This window comes from Salvelinus sp. IW2-2015, unplaced genomic scaffold, assembly GCF_002910315.2.
Source record: "Salvelinus sp. IW2-2015 unplaced genomic scaffold, ASM291031v2 Un_scaffold6534, whole genome shotgun sequence".
NCBI classification, from domain to species: Eukaryota; Metazoa; Chordata; class Actinopteri; order Salmoniformes; family Salmonidae; genus Salvelinus; species Salvelinus sp. IW2-2015.
In genome coordinates, this window is record NW_019947796.1 from 6,263 (window position 1) to 19,732 (window position 13,470).

The window sequence follows — 13,470 nt, forward strand, 5'->3', positions numbered from 1 at the left end:
CTAGTCTGAAGGACTCTGCTGACGTTTTAGGCTGAAGGACTCGGCTGACGTGTAGCTGAAGGACCTACTTGTCTAAGACTCATTGGACTTTGCTTAGACTTAGCCCTGAGGACGTTGCTGAAGACTACTCTTGGACGTTAGGCTGAAGGACTCTGCTGGACGTTAGCCTGAAGGACTCTGGCTGGCGTAGGCTGAAGCCTGCGACTTTAGCGACTCTGCTGTACGTCTAGGCTGAAGGACTCTTGCTGACTTAGCTGAAGGACTGCTTGTGACTTTAGGCTGAAGGACTCTTGCTGACGTTAGGCTGAAGGAACTCTTGCTGGCGTTAGGCTGAAGGATCTGCTGAGTTAGCTGAAGGACTCTTGCTGATGTTAGGCTATGAAGGGACTCTGTTGGGACTTGCTGCTAGCTGAAGGACTGCTCTTAGCTGAGCTCGCTGTTAGGCTGAAGGACTCTGCCTGACGTTAGAGCTGAAGGACTCTGCTGATTTAGGCTGAAGGACTCTGCTGACTTTGGCTGAAGGACTTGCTGACGTTAGCATGAAGGACTCTGCTGTGTTTAGGCTGAAGGGACTTCTGCTGACGTTAGGTCTGAGAGGACTCTGGCAGACGTAGCGCTGAAGGACTCTGCTGAAGGCCTTGCTGAATGTGACATAGAATGACGACGTTGGCTGAAGGGACTCTGCTGACTGTTAGGCTGAAAGGACTCTGCTGACTGTTAGGCTGAAAGGAGTTGCTGACTGTGCTGAAGGACTCTGCATGTTTAGGCTTGAAGGATCTCTCTCGGTGGGCTGAAGGACTCTCATCTGACGTTTAGGCGAAGGACTCTTGCTGACTTTAGGCTGAAGTACTTCTGTCTTGACGTTAGGCTGAAGCGACTCTGCTGACGTTAGGCTGAAGGACTCTGCTGAACGTGTAGGCTGAGGACTTCTGCTGAAGGGACCTGCTGACGTTAGGCTTGAAGGGACCTGCTGAAGCGACTCGCTGTCGTTGGCTGAAGGACTCTGCTGACTTTAGGCTGTAAGGACTCTTTGCTGACGTTAGGCTGAGACTCTGCTGAAGGACCTCTGCTGACGTTAGGCTGAAGGACTCTGGCTGAAGGACTCTGCTGGACGTAGGCTGAGGACTCTGCTGACTTAGCTGAGGACTTCTTGCTGACGTTAGGCTGAAGGACTCTGCTTGACGTTAGGCTGAAGGACTCTGCCTGAAGGGGGACTCTGCTGACGTTAGGCTGAAAGGACTCTCTGAAAGGACTCTGCTGGACGTCTAGGCTGAAGGACTTCTGCTGACTTTAGGGCTGAAGGACTCTGCCTGGCGTTTTAGCTGAAGGCTCTCTTGCTGACCTTTAGGGCTGAAGGACTCTCTGAGTTAGGCTGAAGGACCTCTTGCTGACGTTAGGCTGAAGGACTGCTGCTGGACTTTAGGCTGATAGGGACCTGCTGACGTAGGCTTGAAGGGGACTCTGCTGGCTGTATAGGCTGATAGGACTTGCTGACTTTTAGGCTGAAGGACTCTGCTTGATGTTAGGCTGAAGGACTTCTGGCTTGGATGTTAGGCCTGAAGGACTCTGCTGACGTTAGGCTGAAGGGACTCTGCTGACGTTAGGCTGAAGGACTCTGCTGACTTTGGCTGAGGACTTCTGCTGACTTGTAGGCTGAAGGACTTGGCTGACTTTAAGCTGAAGGACTCTTGCTTATGTTAGGCTGAAGGACTCTGCTTGACGTTAGCGTGAAGGACTCTGTGAAGGACTCTGCTGAAGGACTCTGCTGAAGGACTCTGCTTGATGTGGTGTAGGGCTGGAAAGGACACTGTGAAGGACTCTGCTGACGTTTAGGCTGAGGACTCTGCTGATGTCTAGGCTGAAGGACACTGCTGAAGGGGAACTCTGCTAGATGTTAGGCTTGGAAGGACTCTGCTGACGTTAGGCTGAAGGACTCTGCTGATGTTAGGCTGAAGGACTCTGCTGACGTTAGGCTGAAGGACTCTGCTGACGTTAGGCTGAAGGACTGCTGACTTTAGGCTGAAGGACACTGCTGACGTTAGGCTGAAGGACTGCTGACTTTAGGCTGAAGGACTCTGCTGGCCCTCATATGGGTGGGAGGGCCAAGAGACCAGAGGTGGCAGAATGGAACGCTCAGGTTTGGGTGTTCGGTTTGAGCAATCATTTCCCTTTTATAAAAGTGTGTGTGTGTGTGTGTGTGTGTGTGTGTGTGTGTGTGTGTGTGTGTGTGTGTAGTGCGTGGGAACGGCGGCTGGGGTCTGTGGTCTCCGTGGTCTGCATGTTCTGTGTCGTGTGGTTCAGGTCTCGTCGTGCGTGTTCGACTCTGCAACTCCCCCCTCTCTCAACGCGGGGGCAGCGGCTGCCGTGGCAACACCACAGAGACACATCCCTGTGACGCTGCACCCTGTCCAAGTGAGAACACAAACAAACAAGCCACATTACTGCTATTGTTGATGTTGGATTGACTGATACACTGTCTGTGTGATTATAGTTGTCGGGGTCTGGGGACCGTGGTCTTCCTGGTTACCATGCAGTGTGTCGTGTGGCAGTGGGCTGATGATTCGTCAGCGAGAGTGTTCTAACCCCGCCCCCCGGCATGGAGGCAGGAAGTGTGTGGGAGAGACGGCCGACTACGCAGCCTGCGATACACAGCCCTGTCCAATAGGTAGCATACATAGACACACATCTCTAACCCCACAACACAGCCTYGTTTATTTATCGTAGTCTGGGGATTCATATAGCACTACAAACAGGCTAGCTTCTTTTAAAGCATTTCAGATGTTGTCGTCCGTTTGCTTTAYACCAGCTGACTAATGAGCCCACCAGGGTCTGTCCTTCTACCCAAACCATCATTAACCTCRTKTTGGTGTCTGATAGATCAAGGATGTGGGGTTGTAAACTATGGGCTCAGTGATCATTCCATCGTTTTCTGTAGTAGGAAGGTTCAGGAAACTATGGAGAACTATAGTGCAGATGTTTTGGTTACTTGATTGAGATAATTGTACTGGTGTATTGAAATGCAATGAAGTGATAATGAGACCATTTGTAGATGCTGCAGACCAGCTGCCACTCGATGTTGTTGAATTAAGCAAAGAACTGAACCATAGATTAACCATTACATTTTAAAAGCAACGAAGTTAATAAATAAATTATATCTGTAGATCCAGGGCAGATTATGTTTTTTATAAGCTATAAGAAATGAAGGAATGAGGTTAACAGGATGATAGAGAGGACCAAGAATGAGGTTAACAGGATGAAAAGAGAGGGCCAAGAATGAGGTTAACAGGATGACAGAGAGGGGCCCAGAATGAGGTTTAAGTGATGGACAAAGAGAGGCAAAATGAGGTTACAGGATGACAGAGAGGGCCAAAATGAGGTTAACAGGATGACAGTAGAGGCAAGAATGAGGTTAAACCGGATGAGGCAAGCGGCCATAAGATGAGGGTTTAACAGGATGACAGAGAGGCCAGAAATGAGGTTAAAGAATAGAGAGGGCCAAGAATGAGGTTAACAGGATGACAGAGGGCCAAGAGAGAGGTTAACAGGATGACAGAGAGGGCCAAGAATGAGGTTAACAGGATGACAGAGAGGCAAGATGAGTAACAGGATGACAGAAGAGGCCAAGAATGAGGTTAACAGGATGACAGAGAGGGCCAAGAATGAGGTTAACAGGATGACAGGAGGGGCCAAGAATGAGGTTAACAGGATGACAGAGAGGGCCAAGAATGAGGGTTAACAGGGATGACAGAGAGGGCCAAGAATGAGGTTTAACACGATGACAGAGGGGGCAAGAATGAGGTTAACAGGATGACAAGAGAGGGCCAAGAATGAGGTTAACAGGATGACAGAGGGGGCCAAGAATGAGGTTAACAGAGATGATAGAGAGGGCCAATAATGAGGTTAACAGGATGACAGAGAGGGCAAGAATGAGGTTAACAGGATGATAGAGAGGGCCAATAATGAGGTTAACAGGATGACAGAGAGAGCCAAGAACCATTATTCCACTGACAACATAGTTCTGCGAACAGGAACAAATCCAAGTAAACTATGGAGTTTTTGAAGCAGTTAGGATACAGTACAGATAATTATTCCATAACGTCTAAACTAACATATGGAATTGTTTTAAGATTGTCATACCAAGGATAATTTAGCGATTTGTCTAAGCTAACATATGGAATTGTTTTAAGATGGTCATACCAAGGATAATTTAAGCTATTGTCTAAGCTAACATATGGAATTGTTTTAAGATGGTCATACCAAGGATAATTTAGCTATTGTCTAAGCTAACATATGGAATTGGTTTTAAGATGGTCATACCAAGGATAATTTAGCTATTTGATATGGAATTTTAGGACCCCTTTAGTAGAAAATATGTACAGTGGGGAGAACAAGTATTTGATACACTGCCGATTTTGCAGGTTTTCCTACTTACAAAGCATGTAGAGGTCTGTAATTTTTATCATAGGTACACTTCAACTGTGAGAGACGGAATCTAAAACAAAAATCTCAGAAAAATCACATTGTATGATTTTTAAGTAATTAATTAACATTTTATTGCATGACATAAGTATTTGATACATCAGAAAAGCAGAACTTAATATTTGGTGCAAGAAACCTTTTGTTTGCAATTACAGAGATCAGACGTTCTGTAGTTCTTGACCAGGTTTGCACACACTGCAGCAGGGATTTTGGCCCACTCCTCCATACAGACCTTCTCCAGATCCTTCAGGTTTCGGGGCTGTCGTGGGGGCAATACGGACTTTCAGCTCCCTCCAAAGATTTTCTACTGGTTCAGGTCTGGAGACTGGCTAGGCCACTCCAGGACCTTGAGATACTTCTTACGGAGCCACTCCTTAGTTGCCCTGGCTGTGTGTTTTGGGTCGTTGTCATGCTGGAAGACCCAGCCACGACCCATCATCAATGCTCTTACTGAGGGAAGGAGGTTGTTGGCTAAGATCTCGCAATACATTGGCCCATCCATCCTCCCCTCAATACGGTGCAGTCGTCCTGTCCCCTTTGCGAAGAAAAGCATCCCCAAAGAATGATGTTTCCACCTCCATGCTTCACGGTTGGGATGGTGTTCTTGGGTTGTACTCATCCTTTCTTCTTCTCCAAACACGGCGAGTGGAGTTTTAGACCAAAAAGCTCTATTTTTGAATCATCAGACCACATGACCTTCTCCCATTCCTCCTCTGGATCATCCAGATGGTCATTGGCAAACTTCAGACGGGCCTGGACATGCGCCTGCTTGAGCAGGGCCTGTGGATTGTGTCGCTGCAGGATTTTAATCCATGACGGCGTAGTGTGTTACTAATGGTTTTCTTTGAGACTGTGGTCCCAGCTCTCTTCAGGTCATTGACCAGGTCCTGCGTGTAGTTCTGGGCTGATCCTCACCTTCCTCATGATCATTGATGCCCACGAGGTGAGATCTTGCATGGAGCCCCAGACCGAGGGTGATTGACCATCATCTTGAACTTCTTCTATTTTCTTCTATTTCTTAATTGCGCCAACAGTTGTTGCTTCTCACCAAGCTGCTTTGCCTATTGTCCTGTAGCCATCCCAGCCTTGGGCAGGTCTACAATTTTATCCTTGATGTCCTTACACAGCTCTCTGGTCTTGGCCATTGTGGAGAGGTTGGAGTCTTGTTTATTGAGTTGAGTGTGTGGACAGGTGTCTTTTATACAGGTAACGAGTTCAAACAGGTGCAGTTTAATACAGGTAATGAGTGGAGAACAGGAGGGCTTCTTAAAGAAAAACTAACAGGTCTGTGAGAGCCGGAATTCTTACTGGTTGGTAGGTGATCAAATACTTATGTCATGCAATAAAATGCAAATGAATTACTTAAAAATCATACAATGTGATTTTCTGGATTTTGTTTTAGATTCCGTCTCTCACAGTTGAAGTGTACCTATGATAAAAAATTTACAGACCTCTTACATGCTTTTAAGTAGGAAAACCTGCAAAATCGGCAGTGTATCAAATACTTGTTCTCCAACTGTATGTATATTTAAAAAATAATTTTGATGAAACATTGATTTTGGCCTTTCTGCTAAAATCAAATGAAATGAATGTTATTGGTCACATACACATATTTAGCAGAAGTTATTGGTCACATACACATATTTAGCAGATGTTATTGGTCACATACACATATTTAGCAGATGTTATTGCGGGTGTGGCAAAAATGCTTTTGTTCCTAGCTCCAACAGAGCAGTAGTATCTAACTAAATGCTTTGTGTTCCTAGCTCCAACAGTGCAGTAGTATCTAAACTAAATGCTGTGTTCCTAGCTCCAACAGTGCAGTAGTATCTAACTAAATGCTTGTGTTCCTAGCTCCAACAGAGCAGTAGTTATCTAACTAAATGCTTGTGTTTCTAGCTCCAACAGTGCAGTAGTATCTAACTAAATGCTTGTGTTCCTAGCTCCAACAGTGCAGTAGTATCTAACTAAATGCTTGTGTTCCTAGCTCCAACAGTGCAGTAGTATCTAACTAAATGCTTGTGTTTCTAGCTCAACAGAGCAGTAGAATCTAACTAAATGCTTGTGTTTCTAGCTCCAACAGAGCAGTAATATCTAACAATTCACACACATCTAAAGGTAAAAGAATGGAATTAAGAAAATATTAAATATTAGGACGGAGCAACGTCAGAGTGGCATTGACTAAAATACAGCAGAAAGAATACAGTTTAAGATGAGTAAAGCTGTATGTAAGATGTAAGAAGGGCTTTATAAATACATTTGATTGATTAATTGTATTTAAACATTATTTAAAATAATTAAAGTGACTAGTGTTCCATTATAAAGTGATTTCAAGTCTATGTATATAGGGAATTAGCCTCTAAGGTGTAGGGTTGCATCATAACCGGATGGTAGCCGGCTAGTGATTGCTATTAACAGTCTGATGGCCTTGAGATAGAAGCTGTTTTTCAGTCTCTCGGTCCAGCTTTGATGCACCTGTACTGACCTCGCCTTCTGGATGATAGCGGGGTGAACAGGCCGTGGCTGGGTGGTTGTCCTTGATGATATTTTTGGTCTTCCTGTGACATCGGTGCTGTAGGTGTCCTGGAGGGCAGGTAGTTTGTCCCGGTGATGCGTTGGGCAGACTGCACCACCTCTGGAGAGCCCTGCGGTTGCAGGCGGAGCAGTTGCCATACCAGCGGTGATATAGCCAGACAGGATGCTCTCAATTGTACATCTGTAAAGTTTGTGAGGGTTTTAGTGGCCAAGCAAAATTCTTTCAGGCCTCCTGAGGTTGAAGAGGCGCTTTTGCGCCTACTTCACCACACTGTCTGTGTGGGTGGACCATTTTCAGATCGTCAGTGATGTGTACGCCGAGGAACTTGAAGCTTTCCACCCTTCTCCACTGCGGTCCGGTTGATGTGGATAGGGGGTTGCTCCCTCTGCTGTTTCCTGAAGTCCACGATCAGCTTGCTTTGTTTTGTGGATGTTTGGGTGGAGGTTGTTTTCCTGACACCACCACTCCGAGTGCCCTCACCTCCTCTCTGTAGGCCGTCTCGTCATTGTGGGTAATCAAGCCCACTACTGTTGAGTCGTCTGCAAACTTGATGATTGAGTTGGAGGCGTTGCTTGTCCACCTGTCATGATGAACAGGGAGTACAGGAGAGGGCTTAGCACGGCATCCTTGTGGGGCCCCTGTGTTGAGGATCAGCGAAGTGGAGGTGTTGTTTCCTACCTTCACCACCTGGGAGTGGCCCGTCAGGAAGTCCAGGACCCAGTTTCACAGGGCAGGGTTCAGACCCAGGACCATGAGCTTAATGATGAGCTTGGAGGGTACTATGGTGTTGAATGCTGAGCTGTAGTCAATGAAACAGCATTCTACATAGGTATTCCTCTTGTCCAGATGGGTTAGGGCAGTGTGCAGTGCAATGGCGATTGCATCGTCTGTGGATCTAAGCAATTTGAAGTGGGTCTAGGGTGTCAGGTAGGTAGAGGTGATATGATCCTTTAACTAGCCTCTCAAAGCACTTCATGATGACAAGAAGTGAGTGCTACGGGGCGATAGTCATTTAGTTCAGTTACCTTTGCTTTCTTGGGTACAGAACAATGGTGACATCTTGAAGCATGTGGGGACAGCAGACTGGGATAGGGAGAGATTGAATATGTCCGTAAACACTCCAGCCAGCTGGTCTGCGGATGCTTTGAGGATGCGGCTAGGGATGCCGTCTGGGCCGTCAGCCATGCGAGGTTAACACGCTTAAATGTCTTACTCCACGTCGGCCACAGAGAACGAGAGCCCACAGTCCTTGGATAGTGGGCCGTGTCGGTGGCACTATGTTATCCTAAAAGCGGGCGAAGAAGGTGTTTAGCTGTCCGGAAGCACGTGTCCGCGACATGGCAGGTTTTCCCTTGTAGTCTGTGATTGTCTGTAGACCCTGCCACATTGTCTCTGCACTGACATTTTACATGTTTTCTTTCCTTACATAGAAATACTACACTGTTTTAATTCTGCCATATTCCCAGTCCCCTTGCCATGGTTTAAATGCGGTGGTTCGTGCTTTCAGTTTTTGCAGTGAATGCTGCCATCTATTAACGGTTTCTGGTTTGGGTAGGTTTTAATAGTCACAGTGGGTACAACCTCTCCTATACATTTCCTGATGAACTCAGTCACCGTATCCGTAATTCTCAGAGGCTGAACGACAATAAAAAACTGAACGACTAAAAAGCACCCTGAGGAAAAGCAAAGTGAAAAAGGTGTGTTTTAAGATCTCAGAAAAATGTCACAGTTTTGGATTCTTCAGGTTCTCTGGCAGGCTATTCCAGAGGCTGGGGGGCATAATAACTAAAAGGCTGCCATCCATGCCTCTTGGTTCTAGGCTTTTTGTTAAAAGGCCAGAGGACGCTGAGGGACCTACTTGATACATAACTTAGAAGCATGTCTGTATTGGGGTGCACAGTCGTGGTTTGATTTTAAACCAATAGTGGAATCTTAAAATGATTTCTTAAAACGTACAGGCAGCCAGTGCAGAGACCTTAAAACCGATGTAATGTGTGCTCTCCGTCTGGTCTTGGTCAGTACCGTGCTGCAGCATTCTGTATGTTTGCAGTTGACCAATGGCTTCCTGGGCAGACGAGACAGGAGAGCATTACAGTAGTCAAGCCTGCTGTAATAAAAGCCTAGATGAGTGTCCTTGTATCAGCCTGAGAGAGAAACGGCCGCACCTTGGCAAGGTGGTAAAAGCTATGTTGGTCACATTCCTAAGTGTGTGATTCGAAATTGAGTTCAGAATGTAAAATTAACACCTAGATTTTTCACCTGGTGTTTTATCTTTATTATCTGTGAATTTAAATGTGCAACCAGATTCCTCTCTCTGTGCTTTGGCTCCAACAATAAGTACCTTGGTCTTACTTTAGCTGGAGGAAGTTGTGAGCCATCCAAGTAGTTAAATCACTAATCCAGTGTAATAATTTATCCATGGAGCTAAAACAAACAATACAGGTACATCTCAATGGTGGCACTGGACTATAGGTGGGTCATTGTTTGTGTCCACTACCACTGGAGCACTCCTATGTCTGTTTTAACATTTTTAGTCAATTCTACCAATCAAACTCTACGGCCTTCCTCTCTCTCTCTCTGTGTAGACAGCTGTCTTTCTAGGCCCTGCTTCCCTGGGGTCTCCTGCCACTCTGGGACTGATGGCTCATGGGAATGTGGCCCTGTCCACTGGGTTACCATGGAAATGGCTATGTCTGTGAAGACCAGGATGAAGTAAATACACGCACGCACGCACACACACACACGCACAGACACACACACACACACACAACCTCTGTCTCTGTGTGAGTAGTGTGTGTTGTGTGTGTTGCAGGGTGTGTGTGATCTCTCTCCTGTAGTGTGTGTTGCCAGGTGTGTGTGTAACCTCTCTCCTGTAGTGTGTGTTGTCAGGTGTGTGTGACCTCTATCCTGTAGTGTGTGTTGCAGGTGTGTGTGTGTAACCTCTCTCCTACAGTGTGTGTTGCAGGGTGTGTGTGTAACCTCTCTCCTGTAGTGTGCGTTGCAGGGTGTGTGTGTAACCTCTCTCCTACAGTGTTGTTTGCGGGTGTGGTTGTGTAACCTCTCTCCTGTAGTGTGTGTTGCAGGGTGTGTGTGTAACCTCTCTCCTGTAGTGTGTGTGGCAGGGTGTGTGTGTGATCTCTCTCCTGTAGTGTGTGTTTGCAGGGTGTGTGTGTAACCTCTCTCCTACAGTGTGTGTTGCAGGGTGTGTGTGTGACCGAGTGTGTGAACACAGACCCAGGGTTCCACTGTCTCCCCTGCCCCCCGCGGTATCACGGCAACCAACCCTACGGTCTCGGACTGGAAGACGCCAACAACACCAAACAGGCCAGTGTGTATGTGTGGTGTGTGGTGTGTGTGTGTTTTGACTGTAAGTGTGTGTTGTAATTATAAGTGTGTGTGTGTTTAGGTCTGTGAGCCCCACAACCCCTGTAAAGATAATACCACACCGTTGCAGTCAGCATGCGGAGTGCGTGTACCTGGGCGTGACGTCGGAGACTGTGTATCGGTGTGTGTGTGGGGTTGGCTTCGCTGGGACGCGGCTTCCTGTGTACTGAAGATTCTGACCTAGATGGCTGGCCCAATCATATCCTTCCCTGCCACCACAAACACAACCTACCACTGTCTACAGGTACACACTAACACGCACTTAGGCACACACACATAACACCCCCCCCCCCCCCCCCACCACACACACACACACACACAAATAACTAACATGTGGGAGACTCCCCAAACATATGGAAAAAGGTACTCAGGTCAGATGAGACTAAAATTTAGCTTTTTTGGCCATCAAGGAAAACGCTATGTCTGGGGCAAACCCAACACCTCTCATCGCCCCGAGAACACCATCCCACAGTGAAGCATGGTAGTGGCAGCATCATGCTGTGGGGGTGTTTTTCATCGGTCAGAATTGAAGGAATGATGGTTGGCGCTAAATACAGGGAAATTATTGAGGGAAACCTGTTTCAGTCTTCCAGAGATTTGAGACTGGGACGGAGGTTCACCTTCCAGCAGGACAATGACCCTAAGACATACTGCTAAAGCAACACTCGCATGGTTTAAGGGGAACATTTAAATGTCTTGGAATGGCTAGTCAAAGCCCAGACCTCAATCCAATTGAGAATCTGTGGTATGACTCTAAATGATTCCAGTGTATACCACCAGGCGGAACCCATCCAACTTGAAGGAGCTGGAGCAGATTGGCCTTGAAGAATGGGAAAAAATCCCGGTGGCTAGATATTCCAAGCTTATAGAGACATACCCCAAGAGACTTGCAGATGTAATTGATGCAGAAGGTGGTTCTACAAAGTATTGACTTTGGGGGGGTGAATAGTTATGCACACTAGAGTTTTTATTTCTTGTCTGTTTCACAATGAAAAATATTTTGYATCTTCAAAGTGGTAGGCATGTGTAAATCAAATGATACAAACCCCCCAAAAATCTATTTTAATTCCAGGTTGTAAGGCAACAAAAGGGGGGTGAATACTTTCGCAAGCCACTGTACATGTATCTAACACCATGCTGGGCACACTGCTACTTACGGCCATGTAAAATAGACACATTCAGACAGGTTATGGAACAGTTAGTCAAGACCAGAACCCCTACAATAACATTTGATTGATTTGATTGAATATATAATAACTGAGCTGTGTTGTGATTGGCTAACAGGATAACTGCCCCGCCCTGCCAAACTCCGGACAGGAAGACCTTGACAACGATCGCCTTGGAGACGCCTGTGACCCTGATGATGACAACGACGATGTCTTAGATGAGAGGGTGAGGGTGAGGCTTTGTGTGTGTGTGTGTGTGTGTGTGTGTTTCTGTGTGTGTGTGTTTATTCCATTGTGTGTATGCTCCCTAGGATAACTGCCCTGGACACTACAACCCTCATCAGTTTGACTCTGACAGAGATGGAGTTGGAGACCGCTGTGATAACTGTCCCTTCACCCCCAACCCTTTACAGACTGATACAGACAGCAACGGAGAGGGAGACGCCTGCAGTATCGACATGGATGGAGACGGTTTGTTTGTGTTTGTGTGTGTGTGTGTGTGTGTGTGTGTGTGTGTGTGTGTGTGTGTGCGTGCGTGCGTGCGTGCGTGCGTGCGTGCGTGCGTGCGTGCGTGCGTGCGTAGGGTAGGTTACTTTCTAAATGTTATTTGTTACAAGTTACCTGTCCAAAATTGTCATCAGTAAAATAACTTTAGATTATCCAACCTCACTAAACTTAATTTTATTACTTTCAGTTACTTTTGGATACTTTCCCCTTAACAGGAGTTAGATGAAGACACAAAGGATCCATCATCTGGTGTCATCATAGTGGTCTCTGATTGGTGGTCATCATCTGGTGTCATCATAGTGGTCTCTGATTGGTGGTCATCATCTGGTGTCATCATAGTGGTCTCTGATTGGTGGTCATCATTTGGTGTCATCATAGTGGTTTCTGATTGGTGGTCATCATTTGGTGTCATCATAGTGGNCTCTCTCCTGTAGTGTGTGTTGCAGGGTGTGTGTGTAACCTCTCTCCTACAGTGTGTGTTGCAGGGTGTGTGTGTGACCGAGTGTGTGAACACAGACCCAGGGTTCCACTGTCTCCCCTGCCCCCCGCGGTATCACGGCAACCAACCCTACGGTCTCGGACTGGAAGACGCCAACAACACCAAACAGGCCAGTGTGTATGTGTGGTGTGTGGTGTGTGTGTGTTTTGACTGTAAGTGTGTGTTGTAATTATAAGTGTGTGTGTGTTTAGGTCTGTGAGCCCCACAACCCCTGTAAAGATAATACACACCGTTGCAGTCAGCATGCGGAGTGCGTGTACCTGGGCGTGACGTCGGAGACTGTGTATCGGTGTGTGTGTGGGGTTGGCTTCGCTGGGGACGGCTTCCTGTGTACTGAAGATTCTGACCTAGATGGCTGGCCCAATCATATCCTTCCCTGCCACCACAACACAACCTACCACTGTCTACAGGTACACACTAACACGCACTTAGGCACACACACATAACCCCCCCCCCCCACACACACACACACAAATAACTAACATGTGGGAGACTCCCCAAACATATGGAAAAAGGTACTCAGGTCAGATGACACTAAAATTTAGCTTTTTTGGCCATCAAGGAAAACGCTATGTCTGGGGCAAACCCAACACCTCTCATCGCCCCGAGAACACCATCCCACAGTGAAGCATGGTAGTGGCAGCATCATGCTGTGGGGGTGTTTTTCATCGGTMAGAATTGAAGGAATGATGGTTGGCGCTAAATACAGGGAAATTATTGAGGGAAACCTGTTTCAGTCTTCCAGAGATTTGAGACTGGGACGGAGGTTCACCTTCCAGCAGGACAATGACCCTAAGCATACTGCTAAAGCAACACTCGCATGGTTTAAGGGGAACATTTAAATGTCTTGGAATGGCTTAGTCAAAGCCCAGACCTCAATCCAATTGAGAATCTGTGGT

The 13,470-nt window shown here is 46.8% G+C and overlaps 1 pseudogene; it reads left to right on the forward strand.

Moving 5' to 3' along the window:
- The first annotated feature begins 2,124 nt into the window (after positions 1–2,124).
- Positions 2,125–12,770, forward strand: LOC139026965 (thrombospondin-2-like; annotated as a pseudogene).
- Positions 12,771–13,470: the final 700 nt, after the last annotated feature.